This window comes from Pleurodeles waltl, chromosome 2_1 (assembly GCF_031143425.1).
Source record: "Pleurodeles waltl isolate 20211129_DDA chromosome 2_1, aPleWal1.hap1.20221129, whole genome shotgun sequence".
Taxonomy (NCBI): Eukaryota; Metazoa; Chordata; class Amphibia; order Caudata; family Salamandridae; genus Pleurodeles; species Pleurodeles waltl.
In genome coordinates this window covers 525,916,235-525,942,140 of record NC_090438.1, presented here as the reverse complement: position 1 = coordinate 525,942,140, position 25,906 = coordinate 525,916,235, and the positions used below count along the sequence as shown (strand labels likewise).

Here is a 25,906-nt window from a genome sequence, read left to right as displayed (position 1 = left end):
TAGTGTCTTGAGTAATCCTTCTGAAATGAGTTTGAAAAAAACCCTGATATATTTGTAAAATGGCCCCACAGCGATTTGAACTCAGATACCTGGATTCAAAGGCCCAAGTGCTAACCATTACATCATAGAACCACTCATGCTGAAAAAAAAGCACAAATTGCTGCAGCAATTTTGAAATATGGTAGTTTTTAATATTACGCAAACTAAGATGAACAGCATTTTATTAATTTCATATTTTGGTAAACATTTGCATATTTAAAACTGCTTGGAAAGGATGTTGCCCAAAGCAGTTATATAACATTAAACTTTGTTGGATATTCCTTACCACATGGGGTATCTTTTTGCAATAACATATAAGCGGCAAACTGAGGAATTATCTTCGGTAACAATGGAAACTTCACACTAGTACAGAAGCCGTCCATAATGTAATGGTAGGCACCTTGAACACTTAGGGGGTCATTCTGACCCCGGCGGTCTTAGACCGCCAGGGCCAGGGTCGGCGGAAGCACCGCCGACAGGCCGGCGGTGCCCCGCAGGGCATTCTGACCGCGGCGGTAAAGCCGGGGTCAGACCGGCAACACTGGCGGTCTCCCGCCAGTGTACCGCCGCCCCTTTGAATCCTCCAAGGCTGCGCAGCTTGCTGCGCCGCCGAGGGGATTCCGACCCCCCCTACCGCCATCCAGTTCCCAGCGGTCCGCCCGCCGGGAACCGGATGGCGGTAGGGGGGGTTGCGGGGCCCCTGCAGTGCCCATGCCACTGGCATGGGCACTGCAGGGGCCCCCATAAAAGGGCCCCTACAAGTATTTCACTGTCTGCTTGGCAGACAGTGAAATACGCGACGGGTGCACAGCACCCGTCACACCTTCCCACTCCGCCGGCTCGATTACGAGCCGCCATCCTCGTGGGAAGGGAGTTTTTCCCTGGGCTGGTGGGCGGTCTTTTGGCGACCGCCCGCCAGCCCAGGGGAAACCTCAAAATACCCACTGCGGTCTTCCGACCGCGGTACGGTATTTTGGCAGCTCCCGCCGGGCGCGCGGTGACCGCGTCCGGCGGGAGTCAGAATGACCCCGTTAATCCAGTGATCCCTGTTAAAATTTCAGTTTGACCTTCCTGAGCTGTAAGATTATTGTTTGCCTTTACTTGTTGGAATTTTTGGTTTGAAAAATGTAATATTTAAGAACTTACTGTGACTTATTACCCTATAGATAAGTATTTATGCATATGTAGCAGTGCAAGTGTGTATGACTATTTTAAAATATAACCATATAAATCATAACTAAACATAGCTAGTAGAGGTGAAAATAACAAAGAGTTGATGCCTATCCACATTTGAATCATGAGTATCTTTTCCTCTTTTTTCTATATATTCAGAAATTGAGATAGTTGTTTTTTGCTCATTGTTTTTGGAACAATATAGCTGATTTATACAGTGCGCATGAGTTGTGTATAGTGGTGAAAAGAAAATCAGATCAGTATCTACCTATAATACATCTAATCAAAAGATTATACTTTATGATTGCAGATTGACTCTTGGAAATCTGTCTGAGGACCTTTGTACTACACAATTCCAACACTAATGTTCAGAATGACAAATCTTGTATCTCAATAATGCTGCAATTTTGATTCCTCTAGTTTTGTTTTGAGGACTGCGTCTACTTTAAAATGTGCTATCTTGTCCTGATCAATAACAGGAAGGTTAAAAAGGTAGTGTTGTGAATTAGCTCTCTGAAATGTGTTTGAGAAAAACAGGATATGATTTAAAAATGTCTAGGTATTTTGACAAGACCTTTGTGTCACATGTATTGCACATTTTGAGTTTCTACAACTTGCAAACAGCTGAAAGACATTTAGAAAACAATAATGTAATGACTATTTCAGCCTACTGGCATTTGCTGTGTGCAATCAATGAGCAAAGCTGACAGATGAGTAGTAGTTCATGAGCAACAAAACGGCCCACTAAAGATGAAGTCAGATAATTTAATTCAAATTTCAAAGAGCTAACCATTATACCATGGAACCACCTCTACCAGAGACAGAGATACTGCTGCAGCAATTTGTAAATTTAAAAGGTTTTATTGTTGTACATTCAAAAACGAACAACATTTTATAACTTTCATAATATGGTCAACTTTTACATATTTAAAATACTTATGGAAGGATGCCATTCAAAAAATACAAATAGCATTATAGCTCTTTTTACTATTAATATCCAATTGGGATATAGTTTTTGCAGCAACAATAAAGCTACCAACTGAGGCATTCTCTTCTTTCACAATGGCAAAAAATCTCAACTCATGGAGGGTTCCATGGTGTAATTGTCAGCACTCTGGACTCTGAATCCAGTGATTTGATTTCAAATCTCGGTGGGACCTTCCAACCTTTTAGAATTTAATATGCCATTGACTTTTAAGAATTTTAGTCTCAGAAAATATAATCTTCACTTTATATACTTATACATATAAACTTGTATATAGCTATTGATGTGTATGTAGCCATATCTTTCTTTGTAGCTCCATGAACATATAAAATACAAATGATTAAATATTGAATCTGTAGAGGTGAAAATCAGAAACAGATGTTGTCTATCCACATTTTAACACAAGTAGATTTTCCTCTATCTTCTCCATGTCCAGGAAATGAGATAGTTACATTTTGCTCATTTCTTTCTTACCATATTCTTTACTTCTACAGTGCATTTCATATGCTAATTATTTTTAAAGAGAAAACAAGATTAATACCTATGATACGTCTAATCAAATGAGAGTATTTTTTGATTGTGGAATTACCATTGAAAATCAGTGTGAAGTTTGTTTCCTTTTTCAGTTTCAAGGTTAACATCAAAACTGTATTTCTTCAATCGCAGTAATACCCCACTTTTGATTCCTCTACTCATGGTTTATGGAGGCTTGTTAATTAAATTATGCCCCATTTACATTATCAGTAAACAGAAGATTTAAAAATGTAGTGTCTTGAGTAATCCTTCTGAAATGAGTTTGAAAAAAACCCTGATATATTTGTAAAATGGCCCCACAGCGATTTGAACTCAGATACCTGGATTCAAAGGCCCAAGTGCTAACCATTACATCATAGAACCACTCATGCTGAAAAAAAAAGCACAAATTGCTGCAGCAATTTTGAAATATGGTAGTTTTTAATATTACGCAAACTAAGATGAACAGCATTTTATTAATTTCATATTTTGGTAAACATTTGCATATTTAAAACTGCTTGGAAAGGATGTTGCCCAAAGCAGTTATATAACATTAAACTTTGTTGGATATTCCTTACCACATGGGGTATCTTTTTGCAATAACATATAAGCGGCAAACTGAGGAATTATCTTCGGTAACAATGGAAACTTCACACTAGTACAGAAGCCGTCCATAATGTAATGGTAGGCACCTTGAACACTTAGGGGGTCATTCTGACCCCGGCGGTCTTAGACCGCCGGGGCCAGGGTCGGCGGAAGCACTGCCGACAGGCCGGCGGTGCCCCGCAGGGCATTCTGACCGCGGCGGTAAAGCCGGGGTCAGACCGGCAACACTGGCGGTCTCCCGCCAGTGTACCGCCGCCCCTTTGAATCCTCCAAGGCTGCGCAGCTTGCTGCGCCGCCGAGGGGATTCCGACCCCCCCTACCGCCATCCAGTTCCCGGCGGTCCGCCCGCCGGGAACTGGATGGCGGTAGGGGGGGTCGCGGGGCCCCTGCAGTGCCCATGCCACTGGCATGGGCACTGCAGGGGCCCCCATAAAAGGGCCCCTACAAGTATTTCACTGTCTGCTTGGCAGACAGTGAAATACGCGACGGGTGCCACAGCACCCGTCGCACCTTCCCACTCCGCCGGCTCGATTACGAGCCGCCATCCTCGTGGGAAGGGAGTTTTTCCCTGGGCTGGTGGGCGGTCTTTTGGCGACCGCCCGCCATCCCAGGGGAAACCTCAAAATACCCACTGCGGTCTTCCGACCGCGGTACGGTATTTTGGCGGCTCCCGCCGGGCGCGCGGTGACCGCGTCCGGCGGGAGTCAGAATGACCCCCTTAATCCAGTGATCCCTGTTAAAATTTCAGTTTGACCTTCCTGAGCTGTAAGATTATTGTTTGCCTTTACTTGTTGGAATTTTTGGTTTGAAAAATGTAATATTTAAGAACTTACTGTGACTTATTACCCTATAGATAAGTATTTATGCATATGTAGCAGTGCAAGTGTGTATGACTATTTTAAAATATAACCATATAAATCATAACTAAACATAGCTAGTAGAGGTGAAAATAACAAAGAGTTGATGCCTATCCACATTTGAATAATGAGTATCTTTTCCTCTTTTTTCTATATATTCAGAAATTGAGATAGTTGTTTTTTGCTCATTGTTTTTGTACCAATATAGCTGATTTATACAGTGCGCATGAGTTGTGTATAGTGGTGAAAAGAAAATCAGATCAGTATCTACCTATAATACATCTAATCAAAAGATTATACTTTATGATTGCAGATTGACTCTTGGAAATCTGTCTGAGGACCTTTGTACTACACAATTCCAACACTAATGTTCAGAATGACAAATCTTGTATCTCAATAATGCTGCAATTTTGATTCCTCTAGTTTTGTTTTGAGGACTGCGTCTACTTTAAAATGTGCTATCTTGTCCTGATCAATAACAGGAAGGTTAAAAAGGTAGTGTTGTGAATTAGCTCTCTGAAATGTGTTTGAGAAAAACAGGATATGATTTAAAAATGTCTAGGTATTTTGACAAGACCTTTGTGTCACATGTATTGCACATTTTGAGTTTCTACAACTTGCAAACAGCTGAAAGACATTTAGAAAACAATAATGTAATGACTATTTCAGCCTACTGGCATTTGCTGTGTGCAATCAATGAGCAAAGCTGACAGATGAGTAGTAGTTCATGAGCAACAAAACGGCCCACTAAAGATGAAGTCAGATAATTTAATTCAAATTTCAAAGAGCTAACCATTATACCATGGAACCACCTCTACCAGAGACAGAGATACTGCTGCAGCAATTTGTAAATTTAAAAGGTTTTATTGTTGTACAATCAAAAACGAACAACATTTTATAACTTTCATAATATGGTCAACTTTTACATATTTAAAATACTTATGGAAGGATGCCATTCAAAAAATACAAATAGCATTATAACTCTTTTTACTATTAATATCCAATTGGGATATGGTTTTTGCAGCAACAATAAAGCTACCAACTGAGGCATTCTCTTCTTTCACAATGGCAAAAAATCTCAACTCATGGAGGGTTCCATGGTGTAATTGTCAGCACTCTGGACTCTGAATCCAGTGATCCGAGTTCAAATCTCGGTGGGACCTTCCAACCTTTTAGAATTTAATATGCCATTGACTTTTAAGAATTTTAGTCTCAGAAAATATAATCTTCACTTTATATACTTATACATATAAACTTGTATATAGCTATTGATGTGTATGTAGCCATATCTTTCTTTGTAGCTCCATGAAAATATAAAATACAAATGATTAAATATTGAATCTGTAGAGGTGAAAATCAGAAACAGATGTTGTCTATCCACATTTTAACACAAGTAGATTTTCCTCTATCTTCTCCATGTCCAGGAAATTAGATAGTTTCTTTTTGCTCATTTCTTTCTGACCATATTCTTAACTTCTACAGTGCATTTCATATGTTAATTATTTTGAAAGAGAAAACAAGATTAATACCTATGATACGTATAATCAAATGAGAGTATTTTTTGATTGTGGAATTACCATTGAAAATCAGTGTGAAGTTTGTTTCCTTTTTCAGTTTCAAGGTTAACATCAAAACTGTATTTCTTCAATCACAGTAATACCCCACTTTTGATTCCTCTACTCATGGTTTATGGAGGCTTGTTAATTAAATTATGCCCCATTTACATTATCAGTAAACAGAAGATTTAAAAATGTAGTGTCTTGAGTAATCCTTCTGAAATGAGTTTGAAAAAACCCCTGATACATTTGTAAAATGGCCCCACAGCGATTTGAACTCAGATAGCTGGATTCAAAGGCCCAAGTGCTAACCATTACATCATAGAACCACTCATGCAAAAAAAAAAGCACAGATTGCTGCAGCAATTTGGAAAGATGGTAGTTTTTAATATTACGCAAACTAAGATGAACTGCATTTTATTACTTTCATATTTTGGTAAACATTTGCATATTTAAAATGGCTTGGAAAGGATGTTGCCCAAAGCAGTTATATAACATTAAACTTTGTTGGATATTACTTACCACATGGGATATCTTTTTGCAATAACATATAAGCGGCAAACTGAGGAATTCTCTTCGGTCACAATGGAAACTTCACACTAGTACAGAAGCCTTCCATAATGTAATGGTAGGCACCTGAACACTTAATCCAGTGATCCCTGTTCACATCTCAGTTTGACCTTCCTGAGCTGTAAGATTATTGTTTGCCTTTACTTGTTGGAATTTTTGGTTTGAAAAATGTAATATTTAAGAACTTACTGTGACTTATTACCCTATACATAAGTATTTATGCATATGTAGCAGTGCGAGTGTGTATGACTATATCAAAATATAAACATATAAATCATAACTAAACATAGCTAGTAGAGGTGAAAATAACAAAGAGTTGATGCCTATCCACATTTGAATCATGAGTATCTTTTCCTCTTTTTTCTATATATTCGGAAATTGAGACAGTTGTTTTTTGCCCATTGTTTTTGTAACAATATAGCTGATTTATACAGTGCGCAAGAGTTGTGTATAGTGGTGAAAAGAAAATCAGATCAGTATCTTCCTATAATACATCTAATCAAAAGATTATACTTTATGATTGCAGATTGACTCTTGGAAATCTGTCTGAGGACCTTTCTACTACACAATTTCAACACTAATGTTCAGAATGACAAATCTTGTATCTCAATAATGCTGCAATTTTGATTCCTCTAGTTTTGTTTTGAGGACTGCGTCTACTTTAAAATGTGCTATCTTGTCCTGATCAATAACAGGAAGGTTAAAAAGGTAGTGTTGTGAATTAGCTCTCTGAAATGTGTTTGAGAAAAACAGGATGTGATTTAAAAATGTCTAGGTATTTCGACAAGACCTTTGTGTCACATGTATTGCACATTTTGAGTTTCTACAACTTGCAAACAGCTGAAAGACATTTAGAAAACAATAATGTAATTACTATTTCAGCCTACTGGCATTTGCTGTGTGCAATCAATGAGCAAAGCTGACAGATGAGTAGCAGTTCGTGAGCAACAAAATGGCCCACTAAAGATGAAGTCAGATAATTGAATTCAAATTCCAAAGAGCTAACCATTATACCATGGAACCACCTCTACCAGAGACAGAGATACTGCTGCAGCAATTTGTAAATTTAAAAGGTTTTATTGTTGTACAATCAAAAACGAACAACATTTTATAACTTTCATAATATGGTAAACTTTTACATATTTAAAATACTTATGGAAGGATGCCATTCAAAAAATACAAATAGCATTATAACTCTTTTTACTATTAATATCCAATTGGGATATAGTTTTTGCAGCAACAATAAAGCTACCCACTGAGGCATTCATTTATTTCACAATGGCAAAAAATCTAAACTCATGGAGGGTTCCATGCTGTAATGGTCAGCACTCTGGACTCTGAATCCAGTGATCCGAGTTCAAATCTCGGTGGGACCTTCCAACCTTTTAGAATTTAATATGCCATTGACTTTTAAGAATTTTAGTCTCAGAAAATAGAATCTTCACTTTATATACTTATTCATATAAACTTGTATATAGCTATCGATGTCTATGTAGCCATATCTTTCTTTGTAGCTCCATGAAAATATAAAATACAAATGATTAAATATTGAATCTGTAGAGGTGAAAATCAGAAACAGATGTTGTCTATCCACATTTTAACACAAGTAGATTTTCCTCTATCTTCTCTATGTCCAGGAAATGAGATAGTTACATTTTGCTCATTTCTTTCTTACCATATTCTTTACTTCTACAGTGCATTTCATATGCTAATTATTTTTAAAGAGAAAACAAGATTAATACCTATGATACGTCTAATCAAATGAGAGTATTTTTTGATTGTGGAATTACCATTGAAAATCAGTGTGAAGTTTGTTTCCTTTTTCAGTTTCAAGGTTAACATCAAAACTGTATTTCTTCAATCGCAGTAATACCCCACTTTTGATTCCTCTACTCATGGTTTATGGAGGCTTGTTAATTAAATTATGCCCCATTTACATTATCAGTAAACAGAAGATTTAAAAATGTAGTGTCTTGAGTAATCCTTCTGAAATGAGTTTGAAAAAAACCCTGATATATTTGTAAAATGGCCCCACAGCGATTTGAACTCAGATAGCTGGATTCAAAGGCCCAAGTGCTAACCATTACATCATAGAACCACTCATGCTGAAAAAAAAAGCACAAATTGCTGCAGCAATTTTGAAATATGGTAGTTTTTAATATTACGCAAACTAAGATGAACAGCATTTTATTAATTTCATATTTTGGTAAACATTTGCATATTTAAAACTGCTTGGAAAGGATGTTGCCCAAAGCAGTTATATAACATTAAACTTTGTTGGATATTCCTTACCACATGGGGTATCTTTTTGCAATAACATATAAGCGGCAAACTGAGGAATTATCTTCGGTAACAATGGAAACTTCACACTAGTACAGAAGCCGTCCATAATGTAATGGTAGGCACCTTGAACACTTAATCCAGTGATCCCTGTTCAAATTTCAGTTTGACCTTCCTGAGCTGTAAGATTATTGTTTGCCTTTACTTGTTGGAATTTTTGGTTTGAAAAATTTTATATTTAAGAACTTACTGTGACTTATTACCCTATAGATAAGTATTTATGCATATGTAGCAGTGCGAGTGTGTATGACTATATTAAAATATAAACATATAAATCATAACTAAACATAGCTAGTAGAGGTGAAAATAACAAAGAGTTGATGCCTATCCACATTTGAATCATGAGTATCTTTTCCTCTTTTTTCTATATATTCAGAAATTGAGATAGTTGTTTTTTGCTCATTGTTTTTGTAACAATATAGCTGATTTATACAGTGCGCATGAGTTGTGTATAGTGGTGAAAAGAAAATCAGATCAGTATCTACCTATAATACATCTAATCAAAAGATTATACTTTATGATTGCAGATTGACTCTTGGAAATCTGTCTGAGGACCTTTCTACTACACAATTCCAACACTAATGTTCAGAATGACAAATCTTGTATCTCAATAATGCTGCAATTTTGATTCCTCTAGTTTTGTTTTGAGGACTGCGTCTACTTTAAAATGTGCTATCTTGTCCTGATCAATAACAGGAAGGTTAAAAAGGTAGTGTTGTGAATTAGCTCTCTGAAATGTGTTTGAGAAAAACAGGATATGATTTAAAAATGTCTAGGTATTTTGACAAGACCTTTGTGTCACATGTATTGCACATTTTGAGTTTCTACAACTTGCAAACAGCTGAAAGACATTTAGAAAACAATAATGTAATGACTATTTCAGCCTACTGGCATTTGCTGTGTGCAATCAATGAGCAAAGCTGACAGATGAGTAGTAGTTCGTGAGCAACAAAACGGCCCACTAAAGATGAAGTCAGATAATTTAATTCAAATTTCAAAGAGCTAACCATTATACCATGGAACCACCTCTACCAGAGACAGAGATACTGCTGCAGCAATTTGTAAATTTAAAAGGTTTTATTGTTGTACAATCAAAAACGAACAACATTTTATAACTTTCATAATATGGTCAACTTTTACATATTTAAAATACTTATGGAAGGATGCCATTCAAAAAATACAAATAGCATTATAACTCTTTTTACTATTAATATCCAATTGGGATATGGTTTTTGCAGCAACAATAAAGCTACCAACTGAGGCATTCTCTTCTTTCACAATGGCAAAAAATCTCAACTCATGGAGGGTTCCATGGTGTAATTGTCAGCACTCTGGACTCTGAATCCAGTGATCCGAGTTCAAATCTCGGTGGGACCTTCCAACCTTTTAGAATTTAATATGCCATTGACTTTTAAGAATTTTAGTCTCAGAAAATATAATCTTCACTTTATATACTTATACATATAAACTTGTATATAGCTATTGATGTGTATGTAGCCATATCTTTCTTTGTAGCTCCATGAAAATATAAAATACAAATGATTAAATATTGAATCTGTAGAGGTGAAAATCAGAAACAGATGTTGTCTATCCACATTTTAACACAAGTAGATTTTCCTCTATCTTCTCCATGTCCAGGAAATTAGATAGTTTCTTTTTGCTCATTTCTTTCTGACCATATTCTTAACTTCTACAGTGCATTTCATATGTTAATTATTTTGAAAGAGAAAACAAGATTAATACCTATGATACGTCTAATCAAATGAGAGTATTTTTTGATTGTGGAATTACCATTGAAAATCAGTGTGAAGTTTGTTTCCTTTTTCAGTTTCAAGGTTAACATCAAAACTGTATTTCTTCAGTCACAGTAATACCCCACTTTTGATTCCTCTACTCATGGTTTATGGAGGCTTGTTAATTAAATTATGCCCCATTTACATTATCAGTAAACAGAAGATTTAAAAATGTAGTGTCTTGAGTAATCCTTCTGAAATGAGTTTGAAAAAACCCCTGATACATTTGTAAAATGGCCCCACAGCGATTTGAACTCAGATAGCTGGATTCAAAGGCCCAAGTGCTAACCATTACATCATAGAACCACTCATGCTAAAAAAAAGCACAGATTGCTGCAGCAATTTGGAAAGATGGTAGTTTTTAATATTACGCAAACTAAGATGAACTGCATTTTATTACTTTCATATTTTGGTAAACATTTGCATATTTAAAACGACTTGGAAAGGATGTTGCCCAAAGCAGTTATATAACATTAAACTTTGTTGGATATTACTTACCACATGGGATATCTTTTTGCAATAACAGATAAGCGGCAAACTGAGGAAATCTCTTCGGTCACAATGGAAACTTCACACTAGTACAGAAGCCTTCCATAATGTAATGGTAGGCACCTTGAACACTTAATCCAGTGATCCCTGTTCACATCTCAGTTTGACCTTCCTGAGCTGTAAGATTATTGTTTGCCTTTACTTGTTGGAATTTTTGGTTTGAAAAATGTAATATTTAAGAACTTACTGTGACTTATTACCCTATACATAAGTATTTATGCATATGTAGCAGTGCGAGTGTGTATGACTATATCAAAATATAAACATATAAATCATAACTAAACATTGCTAGTAGAGGTGAAAATAACAAAGAGTTGATGCCTATCCACATTTGAATCATGAGTATCTTTTCCTCTTTTTTCTATATATTCAGAAATTGAGATAGTTGTTTTTTGCTCATTGTTTTTGTAACAATATAGCTGATTTATACAGTGCGCAAGAGTTGTGTATAGTGGTGAAAAGAAAACCAGATCATTATCTTCCTATAATACATCTAATCAAAAGATTATACTTTATGATTGCAGATTGACTCTTGGAAATCTGTCTGAGGACCTTTCTACTACTCAATTTCAACACTAATGTTCAGAATGACAAATCTTGTATCTCAATAATGCTGCAATTTTGATTCCTCTAGTTTTGTTTTGAGGACTGCGTCTACTTTAAAATGTGCTATCTTGTCCTGATCAATAACAGGAAGGTTAAAAAGGTAGTGTTGTGAATTAGCTCTCTGAAATGTGTTTGAGAAAAACAGGATGTGATTTAAAAATGTCTAGGTATTTCGACAAGACCTTTGTGTCACATGTATTGCACATTTTGAGTTTCTACAACTTGCAAACAGCTGAAAGACATTTTGAAAACAATAATGTAATTACTATTTCAGCCTACTGGCATTTGCTGTGTGCAATCAATGAGCAAAGCTGACAGATGAGTAGTAGTTCGTGAGCAACAAAATGGCCCACTAAAGATGAAGTCAGATAATTGAATTCAAATTCCAAAGAGCTAACCATTATACCATGGAACCACCTCTACCAGAGACAGAGATACTGCTGCAGCAATTTGTAAATTTAAAAGGTTTTATTGTTGTACAATCAAAAACGAACAACATTTTATAACTTTCATAATATGGTAAACTTTTACATATTTAAAATACTTATGGAAGGATGCCATTCAAAAAATACAAATAGCATTATAACTCTTTTTACTATTAATATCCAATTGGGATATAGTTTTTGCAGCAACAATAAAGCTACCCACTGAGGCATTCATTTATTTCACAATGGCAAAAAATCTAAACTCATGGAGGGTTCCATGCTGTAATGGTCAGCACTCTGGACTCTGAATCCAGTGATCCGAGTTCAAATCTCGGTGGGACCTTCCAACCTTTTAGAAGTTAATATGCCATTGACTTTTAAGAATTTTAGTCTCAGAAAATATAATCTTCACTTTATATACTTATACATATAAACTTGTATATAGCTATCGATGTCTATGTAGCCATATCTTTCTTTGTAGCTCCATGAAAATATAAAATACAAATGATTAAATATTGAATCTGTAGAGGTGAAAATCAGAAACAGATGTTGTTTATCCACATTTTAACACAAGTAGATTTTCCTCTATCTTCTCTATGTCCAGGAAATGAGATAGTTACATTTTGCTCATTTCTTTCTTACCATATTCTTTACTTCTACAGTGCATTTCATATGCTAATTATTTTTAAAGAGAAAACAAGATTAATACCTATGATACGTCTAATCAAATGAGAGTATTTTTTGATTGTGGAATTACCATTGAAAATCAGTGTGAAGTTTGTTTCCTTTTTCAGTTTCAAGGTTAACATCAAAACTGTATTTCTTCAATCGCAGTAATACCCCACTTTTGATTCCTCTACTCATGGTTTATGGAGGCTTGTTAATTAAATTATGCCCCATTTACATTATCAGTAAACAGAAGATTTAAAAATGTAGGTGGTCATTCTGACCTCGGCGGTAAAAGGCGCCTACCGCCGGTCAGAAATCCTCCATAATCCCGCTGCGGTCGCGGAAACCCGCCACGGTCATTCTGACCCGCAGAAGGCAAACCTCCGAAAATCCGACCGCCACAACAGACCGCCAGACCAGCGGTCGGCGGAAAGGTGGAGGTGACCAAACCTCCACCGCCACGCCAACAGAAATACGCCCATCCCATTACGACCCACGAATCCACGCGGCAGTCATTCAAACGCGGTATTCCATTGGCGGGACACACCGGCGCGGTCAGAATACACACCAACGAACAAAACTCACCCACATTGGACGATTTGAATCCCACACACCTGATACACGTACACACACCACTCCCACACACACAATACAATATAAAACACCCACCCACATCACCCACAAACCCCTACGCTTACAAAATCGTAAAGAAGGCAAGAGCGAGACACCAGCATCCAAAACATAACAGCCACAGCCACTCAACACCATCACCCACACACTATCCACACACAAAACAACACACACCACCACACTCAACTCACTTAAATACACATACTCCACCCCACACATCATACACACCACCCCATGGCACCCCAAAGACAACCCCGCTTCACAGACGAAGAACTCAGGGTTATGGTGGAGGAAATCGTTCGTGTAGAGCCCCAGCTGTTCGGCACACAGGTCCAATACACCAGCATTGCCCGGAGGACGGAGCTATGGCAGAGGATTGTCGACAGGGTGAACGCAGTGGGACAGCACCCCAGAAATCGGGAAGACATCAGGAAGCGATGGAACGACCTACGGGGGAAGGTGCGTTCCATGGTATCCAGGCACAACATCGCCGTGCAGAAGACTGGCGGAGGACCCCCACCTCAACCCCCACAATTCACATCATGGGAGGAGGAAGTCTTGAACATCCTGCATCCTGACGGCCTCGCAGGAGTCGGCGGAGGAATGGATACTGGTAAGTTGAAGCTTCAATACTGCTTCCCCCCCACCTGCATGCCAAATCAGACCCCAACCCTCACCCCCATCCTCGAACCCCACCCTCACCCCCACCCCCATCCTCACCCCCACCCTCACCCCCACCACCATCCTCACCCCCACCCTCACCCCCACCACCATCCTCACCCCCACCCTCACCCCCACCACCATCCTCACCCCCACCACCATCCTCACCCCCACCCCCAGCACACCTATTCCCCGCCAATGTCTCACCATCACAACCCACACATCCCAAAACCTAGGCCTGCATGCGTCCACTAAGCATGGACACCCATCACCAAAGCATGCCCAATGCATATACACATCCCCCCCACAAGCCACCCTCACCAAAGCCCCCACACACGAATGCCAGCACTTGGGGACACGGGAACCCACAGATACACCCATATGCCACACATTGAAACTATAACCATACCTCTATACCCCTGCAGGACCCGACCGTCAACACACCGCGGCGGAGGGGCCAGAATTATCCACACCCCCCACCCAAGAGGCCGTCAGCGATGACAGCAGCTCTGTCGATCTGGACACCGATGACCAGCCCGGACCATCGGGGACCTCTGGACAGTCGGTTCCCCTCACACAGGCACAGGCCACTATAGACCCTAACCCCTCTGGGAACACCAGCACAGCTCCCACCCAGCGGGCCCATGCCTCTGTCTCCAGGGCGCGTCAATCTGCGGTGTGTCTACCACTACAGGGCACCCAGGATAACCCACCACCCCAACAACAACAGGGACCTGGGGGCAGTGGTAGTGGGCACACCGGCCAGGGGGCAGAGGCCCAGGGAAACAGGGCAACTCGGCGGGCAGCTGTGCGACAGGGGGGGGAGGAGAGGCCCAGGGAACCCACTCTCCACGAGGTCCTCACCACCATCATGGGAGCATACAACCGCTCCCAGGAGACGATGGCGACGGTACTGGCCCGGTTCCAGGAGATCCAGGTGCTGCAGGAGGAACACTATCGGGGGTACAGGGAGGACATCCGAGCCATCAACACCACCCTGGTTACCATGGTAGGGCTGCTGCAGGACCTCGTAAACAGCAGGGCGGACACTGAACAACACCCAAGGGCCCCTGCCACTAGCCGGGACCAAGAACAGCCATCCACCTCCGCCGGCGCTAGTGGACAGGAGGCCCCCGCACAGCAGCAGCCCACCAGACCCCCACCTCCTGCAGGAGAAGAACCACCCCGCAAGAGGGCCCTGAGATCTCGCAAGACAGAGTAGGATGTCAAGACCCCCGCCAGCAATGGATACCACCTGATGTCATCCCACTGTCCCACATTGTCACCCTGTCCATCCTCGAACTGCCCATGCTCCATCTCTCCACAGGCCTCTGGACAATGCACCTGTGTGACTGTTACTCTGGACTCTGCCATGGACATTCCTTCACCATAGCCCCCACCCACTTGAAACCACCCATCCCATTTTGAGCACTTCAATAAACACCTATTTTGCACCAAAATATCAGGAGTCTGGCTGTGATTTCAATAGATTGTAATTGACATGACAGTGCAAATATGTCCTTGTACATGGTGAAGTCAACAAACAGCTGCCACAAAGCTGTAGTCCATGGGGAAACGAAGCACAGGACTCGTAGTGGGGACCCTAGATCTGAAATAGGGAGGGAAAAGCCAAAACTCAGTCATCATACACTGGGGCAAATAGACAGGCAGCAGAGATGCTGCAGAGTAGTTAACTTTTACTAAATTATCTTTGAAATGTTACCTGTGTCCTATTGGAAGTACTGTTCAATGATTCTGTCCCTGTTGTCTGTTTCAGCCCCGTCGTCTTCCTCCTCGTCACTCTCCTCAGGTTCCACCGCTGCCACAACACCACCGTCTCGACCATCCTCCTGCAGGAAAGGCACCTGGCGGCGCAAAGCCAGGTTGTGAAGCATGCAGCAGGCCACGATGATGTGACACACCTTCTTAGGTGAGTACATTAGGGATCCACCGGTCATATGCAGGCAGCGAAACCTGGCCTTTAGGAGGCCAAAGGTGCGTTCGATCACCCTTCTAGTACGCCCATGGGCCTCATTGTACCGTTCCTCTGCCCTGGTCCGGGGATTCCTTACTGGGGTCAGTAGCCACGACAGGTTGGGGTACCCAGAGTCCCCCACTAGCCATACACGGTGTCTCTGTAGCTGTTCCATCACGTAAGGGATGCTGCTATTCCTGAGGATGTAGGCGTCATGCACTGACCCTGGGAATTTGGCATTTACATGCGAGATGTACTGGTCAGCCAAACACACCACCTGGATGTTCATTGAATGGTAACTTTTTCTGTTCCTGTACACCTGCTCCCTGTCTCTTGGGGGAACCAAAGCCACATGGGTCCCATCAATGGCACCAATTACGTTGGGAATATGTCCAAGGGCGTAGAAATCACCCTTCACTGTAGCCAGTTCGCCCACCTCAGGGAAAATGATGTAGTTCCTCACGGATTTCATCAGGGCAGACAACACTCTGGATAACACCTTTGAAAACATGGGCTGAGACATCCCAGAAGCAATTCCCACGGTTGTCTGAAATGACCCACTTGCCAAGAAATGGAGAACTGACATGACCTGCACCAGAGGGGGAATCCCTGTGGGTTGGCGGATGGGGGACATCAGGTCGGGCTCCAGCCGGGCACACAGTTCATGGATAGTGGCACGGTTAAGACGGTAGGTCAGGATAATGTGGCGTTCTTCCATTGTCGACAGGTCCACCAGCGGTCGGTACACGGGAGGATTCATCCGTCTCCTCGCCCAACCCAGCGGACGGTGCCTAGGAAGGACAACATGGAGCACACAGTCAGGCAACCCACAGGTACATACTCACAGCTAGCACAGTATACGATTCTCTATGCAGTGAATGGCGTGTATGAGTGGCTATGCAAGGCCTAGGCCTGTGTGACGCAGTTGAAATTGAGCCATGTGGGCCCTGGAAATGGCGGCTGCCTGACCTGTGAAGTGTGACAATGGGATGTGAGGTCAATGCGCTGGCGTGGCACACCGCGGCGGGCGGCGGGCCAAGACCGCGGCGCGAAGCCGCATTGGTTAACATTGAAGCCTATGGGTTTCAGGAGCCAATGGCGAAGGGCGCCGGCGGTGGCGGGACACACCGCCGCGGACGTGACCGCCATTTTCTATCTACTTATCCACTTGCGACTTGAACTTTCACAGGAGAGGACCTATACTGCAAGTGTTGCTGTGACCTCGGTCTGGAAGGGACAATGGCTGCTGCGACTGGGGAAAGGGCCCCTGCCTTCACTGGAGAGGAGTTGGAGAAACTTGTGGATGGGGTCCTCCCCCAGTATGCACTACTCTACGGTCCTCCAGACCAACAAGTGAGTTTAATTCTATCTGGATTTGGGGCCACTGGCTGGCTTGGGGGCCTGGCGGGGATGGGGGGCATGTTGGGCCTGGCGGGGGGCCTGGCGGGGGGCCTGGCGGGGATGGGGTGCATGTTGGGGCTGGCGGGGGGCCTGGCGGGGATGGGGGGCATGTTGGGGCTGGCGGGGGGCCTGGCGGGGGGCCTGGCGGGGATGGGGGGCATGTTGGGCATGGCGGGGGGCCTGGCGGGGATGGGGGGCATGTTGGGCATGGCGGGGGGCCTGGCGGGGGGCCTGGCGGGGATGGGGGGCATGTTGGGGCTGGCGGGGGGCCTGGCGGGGGGCCTGGCGGGGATGGGGTGCATGTTGGGGCTGGCGGGGGGCCTGGCGGGGATGGGGGGCATGTTGGGGCTGGCGGGGGGCCTGGCGGGGGGCCTGGCGGGGATGGGGGGCATGTTGGGCATGGCGGGGGGCCTGGCGGGGATGGGGGGCATGTTGGGCATGGCGGGGGGCCTGGCGGGGGGCCTGGCGGGGATGGGGGGCATGTTGGGGCTGGCGGGGGGCCTGGCGGGGGGCCTGGCGGGGATGGGGGGCATGTTGGGCCTGGCGGGGGGCCTGGCGGGGATGGGGGGTGTTGGGCCACTGGAAAGGAAAATGCTGAGTAACTTGAACGTGGTATTTCTCCCTCCCTGTACGTGTCACATAGGTCCGCGCCCATGAGAAGATCGGGATTTGGCGTGCCATCGCCAAGGAAGTCCGGGCCCTGGGGGTCCACCATCGACGGGGCACCCACTGCCGCAAGAGGTGGGAGGACATCCGCCGCGGGACCAAGAAGACCGCCGAGTCTCTGCTGGGGATGGCCTCCCGACGTAGGCGGGGTGCCTGCCGTCAACTGAGCCCCCTGATTTTCCGGATCCTGGCGGTGGCCTACCCTGATTTGGATGGGCGCGTGAGGGCAGCACAGCAGACACAAGGGGGTGAGTACAAGCATCATCTACTCTGTTGTCGTGCAGTGGAGGTGTCTGGGTGGGGGAGGAGGGCTGTGGGTCCCCCTAGGCCAGGGCGATATCTGTAGGCTGGGCACCCCCGTAAGCCCCTGTGTCCCCAGCCACCACCCTCAGTAGTGTGTCAGTACAGCCATCCCTGGGCCGTGTCATCCATGGGTGCAGTTGACAACTCTAGGCGTGTAGGGCATGTTCCACGGAATGCGTAGCGGACCCCAAGTGCGCAACTTAGTGCAGGGGGCATCTGTGTCTGTCATGTCCGCTAACTGTACCGGAGATCCATGTACTCAATATCCCTTTATTTCTCTCTCCCCCCCCCTTTTTGTTTGTCTTTCTGTGCTTGTGTGCATCAGCATCATCAGGCGGAGGAGAAGTGGCATCGGGGCAGGAGGGAGCTGCATCTCACATGGCCCAGGAGGGCCATGCCACAGAGTCAGACTGGACCAGTGAGACGGAGGGCGAGGGGAGCTCCACGACGGGGACGACTGGAGCCTGCAGCGACACGGACACGTCCTCGGAAGGGGGCTCCCTTGCGGGGGTGGCACCATCCGTGCCCCCCGCCATTACAGGTACAGCCGCCACCCAGCGCACCATCTCCGCCCTCCCAGCAGCCCCTCCGCGTTCGCCCCGTGCCCGCTCTGCCAGGAAGCCGGGCATCTCCTTCGCCCCAGGCACCTCAGGCCCTGCCCCTGTTACCCCCGCTGCCCTCAGTGAGGAGGTCATTGACCTCCTCCGAACGCTCATTGTTGGGCAGACTACCCTTTTGAATGCCATCCAGGGGGTGGAGAGGGAGGTTCATCGCAGCAATGCGTACCTGGAGGGCATTCATTCGGGTCAGGCTGCCCATCAGCGATCGTTCCAGGCTCTGGCCTCAGCACTGACGGCAGCCATTGTCCCTGTCTCCTGCCTGCCTCTACTAACTCCCTCCTCCCAGTCTCCTGTTCCTCTGCCTGTCCCACCCACACCATCAGACCAGCCTGCACACACCTCAACACCCAAGAGAAGCTCATCCAAACATAAGCACCACAGATCACGCAGACATTCACACACGCAACATTCCGATGCAGACATGCCAACAGTCACTACCACCTCTGTGACCCCCACCTCCTCGTCTCCCTCCTCCCTCCCTGTGACGTCTACACTCACACCTCCATTCACCTCACCATCAGCCAGTGTTTCCATCACCAGCACACCCTCCACTCCAGTCCGCACACGTGCAGTCACCATCCCCACTGCCATTTACACGTCAACTGTGTCCTCTCCCATTGTGTCTGTCACCCCCTCTTCCACACCACACAAACGCAGCCACCCACCCACCCAACAGCCATCCACCTCACGACAGCCTATCCCTCCTGCACCTGCACCCAAAGACAGCAAACGTGACTCACCTACAACCACATCCTCTCCCTCCACTCCCATTCCCACTGTACCTACCACTCTCCATTGTCCCAAGAAGCTCTTCCTCGCCACTACTAACTTCTTTCCTGACCCTGAGCCCCCCCCTCCTTCTCGTCGGGGTAAGAAGAGCACCTCAGCCACCACCAGCCCTGCAGCCCCCTTGACAAGGGTGCAGGGGTATTGGAGCCCGCCAGCCCGCATGTCTGGATCTTCGCCCAGCAGCAAGGGGACAGCCAGCCCACCCCCTGGGAAGAGGAGCAGAAGGCGGAAGGGGCGCCGCAGGAGCCCGCCTTCTACATCCCCCCCGGACACCACCCAGAGACAGTCACCTGCCACAGCTCCAAAGGGAGGAAAGGGTCACAGGCCGACGACTAAGGAGGGCAAGGGCAGCAAGTTGGAGAGGTCAGGCAGCAGGCCTGCTGCCCAGGAGGAGCCCACAAGCCCCATAGCCGCTGCCCCGGGAGGAACCGGCACAGCTGCCCCGGGAGAGCCCACCAGCCCCATAGCCGCTGCCCAGGGAGGACCCAGCCCAGCTGGCCAGGAGGGCCCCACCACCCACAGCCCAGGTGGGCAGTGAAGGAGCACCATCCCCGCTGCCCAGGAGGGCACCACCAGGCATTTAGCAGTTGGCCATAGACCGTCCGCCGTCTCAAGAACCGCTGAACTGGGCCCTTCAAGGCAAGAACCGCTGAACTGGGCCCTTCAAGGCAAGAACCGCTGAACTGGGCCCTTCAAGGCAAGAACCGCTGAAATGGGCCCTTCAAGGCAAGAACCGCTGAACTGGGCCCCGCCGTCTCAAGAACCGCTGCACTGGGCCCTTCAAGGCAAGAACCGCTGAACTGGGCCCTTCAAGGCAAGAACCGCTGAACTGGGCCCTTCAAGGCAAGAACCGCTGAACTGGGCCCTTTAAGGCAAGAACCGCTGAACTGGGCCCTTCAAGGCAAGAACCGCTGAACTGGGCCCCGCCGTCTCAAGAACCGCTGAACTGGGCCCTTCAAGGCAAGAACCGCTGAACTGGGCCCTTCAAGGCAAGAACCGCTGAACTGGGCCCCGCCGTCTCAAGAACCGCTGAACTGGGCCCTTCAAGGCAAGAACCGCTGAACTGGGCCCTTCAAGGCAAGAACCGCTGAACTGGGCCCTTCAAGGCAAGAACCGCTGAACTGGGCCCTTCAAGGCAAGAACCGCTGAACTGGGCCCCGCCGTCTCAAGAACCGCTGAACTGGGCCCTTCAAGGCAAGAACCGCTGAACTGGGCCCTTCAAGGCAAGAACCGCTGAACTGGGCCCCGCCGTCTCAAGAACCGCTGAACTGGGCCCTTCAAGGCAAGAACCGCTGAACTGGGCCCTTCAAGGCAAGAACCGCTGAACTGGGCCCCGCCGTCTCAAGAACCGCTGAACTGGGCCCTTCAAGGCAAGAACCGCTGAACTGGGCCCCGCCGTCTCAAGAACCGCTGAACTGGGCCCTTCAAGGCAAGAACCGCTGAACTGGGCCCTTCAAGGCAAGAACCGCTGAACTGGGCCCTTCAAGGCAAGAACCGCTGAACTGGGCCCCGCCGTCTCAAGAACCGCTGAACTGGGCCCTTCAAGGCAAGAACCGCTGAACTGGGCCCTTCAAGGCAAGAACCGCTGAACTGGGCCCCGCCGTCTCAAGAACCGCTGAACTGGGCCCTTCAAGGCAAGAACCGCTGAACTGGGCCCTTCAAGGCAAGAACCGCTGAACTGGGCCCTTCAAGGCAAGAACCGCTGAACTGGGCCCTTCAAGGCAAGAACCGCTGAACTGGGCCCCGCCGTCTCAAGAACCGCTGAACTGGGCCCTTCAAGGCAAGAACCGCTGAACTGGGCCCTTCAAGGCAAGAACCGCTGAACTGGGCCCTTCAAGGCAAGAACCGCTGAACTGGGCCCTTCAAGGCAAGAACCGCTGGCCCTTTGGCAGATGTGGCAGGGCAGGATCTATCTCGGGCAGGGCTGCAGGATGTCCTCTGGCCAACTTGCCTCCTCCAGTGGCAGTGGGGTCTGTTATGGACTGTTTGGACTGTGGCTTTGCTCTCCCCAGGATGGCCCAGTGGGCAGGCCACCCACTGTATGGACTGTATGGACTGTGGCTTTGCTCTCCCCAGGATGGCCCAGTGGGCAGGCCACCCACTGTATGGACTGTTTGGACTGTGGCTTTGCTCTCCCCAGGATGGCCCAGTGGGCAGGCCACCCACTGTATGGACTGTATGGACTGTGGCTTTGCTCTCCCCAGGATGGCCCAGTGGGCAGGCCACCCACTGTATGGACTGTTTGGACTGTGGCTTTGCTCTCCCCAGGATGGCCCAGTGGGCAGGCCACCCACTGTATGGACTGTATGGACTGTGGCTTTGCTCTCCCCAGGATGGCCCAGTGGGCAGGCCACCCACTGTATGGACTGTTTGGACTGTGGCTTTGCTCTCCCCAGGATGGGCCAGTGGTCATGGAGTCCCCTTGTGGATCTGGCGTCGTGTACTCAAGTGGCTGAGGTGCCCCCCCTTCCCTTCCCCCTGAGGTGCCTGTCCTATTTTCTTTCTGATGCCCCTGCAGTGTTCTCTCCGTGGAGTTCTTGTCGTGGGACTGGGCCTTGCCCCTTTGCACAGGACCCCTGTGATCCACGGACAGTGGTTGGACTACATTTAGTAGCTGTATATATTTTGTACATAGTTTATTTATTTTTTGGGATTAATGGCGTACATATTTCAATATATCTGCCCGTTTATGATCTCTTCTTTTGGTCTTTGCATTATTTCGGAGGGGGGTGGTTTGTGGGTTGTGGCAGTGATCTGTGGGAATGCATTGATGTGTGTGTTGTAGTGGGTGTGGGTGGGTGGGAGTGTGCCGGTAATCTTTTCCCTCCCCTGTGTCGTAGGTGCAGTACTCACCGATGTCTTCCGCGCCGCCGGGCGTGCTCCTGGTATATGAGGAGGAATAGGAGTGCGGGGATGACCTGTAACTCTGGCTCCATACTGCCGGAATCTCGCGTGGAGTGCGTAGAGGTGAGCGTTTTCCCGTTCGTAGTCTGTTTCCGCCGTATTCTTATCGGCGGTGCTCCCGCCCCGGAAAAGGTGGCAGATTGGTGGGTCGTAATAGGGTGGGCGGTACTTTGTCTGCCGCCGGGCTGTTGGCGGGAACCGCCGCGCTGTTTGTTTGTACCGCTGTGGCGGTCGGAGTGTTAAGTTGGCGGGCTGTGTTGGCGGTTCCCGCCAGGGTCAGAATGCCATTTTTAATACCGCCGGTCTGTTCGCGGTCCGACCGCCGCCTCTCCGCCGACCGCCAAGGTCAGAATGAGGGCCGTAGTGTCTTGAGTAATCCTTCTGAAATGAGTTTGAAAAAAACCCTGATATATTTGTAAAATGGCCCCACAGCGATTTGAACTCAGATAGCTGGATTCAAAGGCCCAAGTGCTAACCATTACATCATAGAACCACTCATGCTGAAAAAAAAAGCACAAATTGCTGCAGCAATTTTGAAATATGGTAGTTTTTAATATTACGCAAATTAAGATGAACAGCATTTTATTAATTTCATATTTTGGTAAACATTTGCATATTTAAAACTGCTTGGAAAGGATGTTGCCCAAAGCAGTTATATAACATTAAACTTTGTTGGATATTCGTTACCACATGGAGTATCTTTTTGCAATAACATATAAGCGGCAAACTGAGGAATTATCTTCGGTAACAATGGAAACTTCACACTAGTACAGAAGCCGTCCATAATGTAATGGTAGGCACCTTGAACACTTAATCCAGTGATCCCTGTTCAAATTTGAGTTTGACCTTCCTGAGCGGTAAGATTATTGTTTGCCTTTACTTGTTGGAATTTTTGGTTTGAAAAATTTAATATTTAAGAACTTACTGTGACTTATTACCCTATAGATAAGTATTTATGCATATGTAGCAGTGCGAGTGTGTATGACTATATTAAAATATAAAGATATAAATCATAACTAAACATAGCTAGTAGAGGTGAAAATAACAAAGAGTTGATGCCTATCCACATTTGAATCATGAGTATCTTTTCCTCTTTTTTCTATATATTCAGAAATTGAGATAGTTGTTTTTTGCTCATTGTTTTTGTAACAATATAGCTGATTTATACAGTGCGCATGAGTTGTGTATAGTGGTGAAAAGAAAATCAGATCAGTATCTACCTATAATACATCTAATCAAAAGATTATACTTTATGATTGCAGATTGACTCTTGGAAATCTGTCTGAGGACCTTTCTACTACACAATTCCAACACTAATGTTCAGAATGACAAATCTTGTATCTCAATAATGCTGCAATTTTGATTCCTCTAGTTTTGTTTTGAGGACTGCGTCTACTTTAAAATGTGCTAGCTTGTCCTGATCAATAACAGGAAGGTTAAAAAGGTAGTGTTTTGAATTAGCTCTCTGAAATGTGTTTGAGAAAAACAGGATATGATTTAAAAATGTCTAGGTATTTTGACAAGACCTTTGTGTCACATGTATTGCACATTTTGAGTTTCTACAACTTGCAAACAGCTGAAAGACATTTAGAAAACAATAATGTAATGACTATTTCAGCCTACTGGCATTTGCTGTGTGCAATCAATGAGCAAAGCTGACAGATGAGTAGTAGTTCGTGAGCAACAAAATGGCCCACTAAAGATGAAGTCAGATAATTGAATTCAAATTCCAAAGAGCTAACCATTATACCATGGAACCACCTCTACCAGAGACAGAGATACTGCTGCAGCAATTTGTAAATTTAAAAGGTTTTATTGTTGTACAATCAAAAACGAACAACATTTTATAACTTTCCTAATATGGTCAACTTTTACATATTTAAAATACTTATGGAAGGATGCCATTCAAAAAATACAAATAGCATTATAACTCTTTTTACTATTAATATCCAATTGGGATATGGTTTTTGCAGCAACAATAAAGCTACCAACTGAGGCATTCTCTTCTTTCACAATGGCAAAAAATCTCAACTCATGGAGGGTTCCATGGTGTAATTGTCAGCACTCTGGACTCTGAATCCAGTGATCCGAGTTCAAATCTCGGTGGGACCTTCCAACCTTTTAGAATTTAATATGCCATTGACTTTTAAGAATTTTAGTCTCAGAAAATATAATCTTCACTTTATATACTTATACATATAAACTTGTATATAGCTATTGATGTGTATGTAGCCATATCTTTCTTTGTAGCTCCATGAAAATATAAAATACAAATGATTAAATATTGAATCTGTAGAGGTGAAAATCAGAAACAGATGTTGTCTATCCACATTTTAACACAAGTAGATTTTCCTCTATCTTCTCCATGTCCAGGAAATTAGATAGTTTCTTTTTGCTCATTTCTTTCTGACCATTTTCTTAACTTCTACAGTGCATTTCATATGTTAATTATTTTGAAAGAGAAAACAAGATTAATACCTATGATACGTCTAATCAAATGAGAGTATTTTTTGATTGTGGAATTACCATTGAAAATCAGTGTGAAGTTTGTTTCCTTTTTCAGTTTCAAGGTTAACATCAAAACTGTATTTCTTCAGTCACAGTAATACCCCACTTTTGATTCCTCTACTCATGGTTTATGGAGGCTTGTTAATTAAAATATGCTCCATTTACATTATCAGTAAACAGAAGATTTAAAAATGTAGTGTCTTGAGTAATCCTTCTGAAATGAGTTTGAAAAAACCCCTGATACATTTGTAAAATGGCCCCACAGCGATTTGAACTCAGATAGCTGGATTCAAAGGCCCAAGTGCTAACCATTACATCATAGAACCACTCATGCAAAAAAAAAGCACAGATTGCTGCAGCAATTTGGAAAGATGGTAGTTGTTAATATTACGCAAACTAAGATGAACTGCATTTTATTACTTTCATATTTTGGTAAACATTTGCATATTTAAAACGACTTGGAAAGGATGTTGCCCAAAGCAGTTATATAACATTAAACTTTGTTGGATATTACTTACCACATGGGATATCTTTTTGCAATAACAGATAAGCGGCAAACTGAGGAAATCTCTTCGGTCACAATGGAAACTTCACACTAGTACAGAAGCCTTCCATAATGTAATGGTAGGCACCTTGAACACTTAATCCAGTGATCCCTGTTCACATCTCAGTTTGACCTTCCTGAGCTGTAAGATTATTGTTTGCCTTTACTTGTTGGAATTTTTGGTTTGAAAAATGTAATATTTAAGAACTTACTGTGACTTATTAC

At 44.8% G+C, this 25,906-nt stretch overlaps 5 non-coding genes across 5 annotated transcripts; all 5 read left to right on the top strand.

Annotated features, from left to right (window-relative positions):
* The first annotated feature begins 5,264 nt into the window (after positions 1-5,264).
* TRNAQ-CUG (transfer RNA glutamine (anticodon CUG)) lies at positions 5,265-5,336 on the top strand. The gene has a single exon. It is a non-coding gene; the product is annotated as a tRNA-Gln (tRNA).
* A 2,267-nt stretch (positions 5,337-7,603) lies between these two features.
* TRNAQ-CUG (transfer RNA glutamine (anticodon CUG)) lies at positions 7,604-7,675 on the top strand. The gene has a single exon. It is a non-coding gene; the product is annotated as a tRNA-Gln (tRNA).
* A 2,269-nt stretch (positions 7,676-9,944) lies between these two features.
* On the top strand, positions 9,945-10,016 carry TRNAQ-CUG (transfer RNA glutamine (anticodon CUG)). The gene has a single exon. It is a non-coding gene; the product is annotated as a tRNA-Gln (tRNA).
* Positions 10,017-12,283: 2,267 nt separating this feature from the next.
* Positions 12,284-12,355, top strand: TRNAQ-CUG (transfer RNA glutamine (anticodon CUG)). Its single transcript has one exon. It is a non-coding gene; the product is annotated as a tRNA-Gln (tRNA).
* Positions 12,356-24,669: 12,314 nt separating this feature from the next.
* TRNAQ-CUG (transfer RNA glutamine (anticodon CUG)) lies at positions 24,670-24,741 on the top strand. The gene has a single exon. It is a non-coding gene; the product is annotated as a tRNA-Gln (tRNA).
* The last annotated feature ends 1,165 nt before the right edge of the window (positions 24,742-25,906 follow it).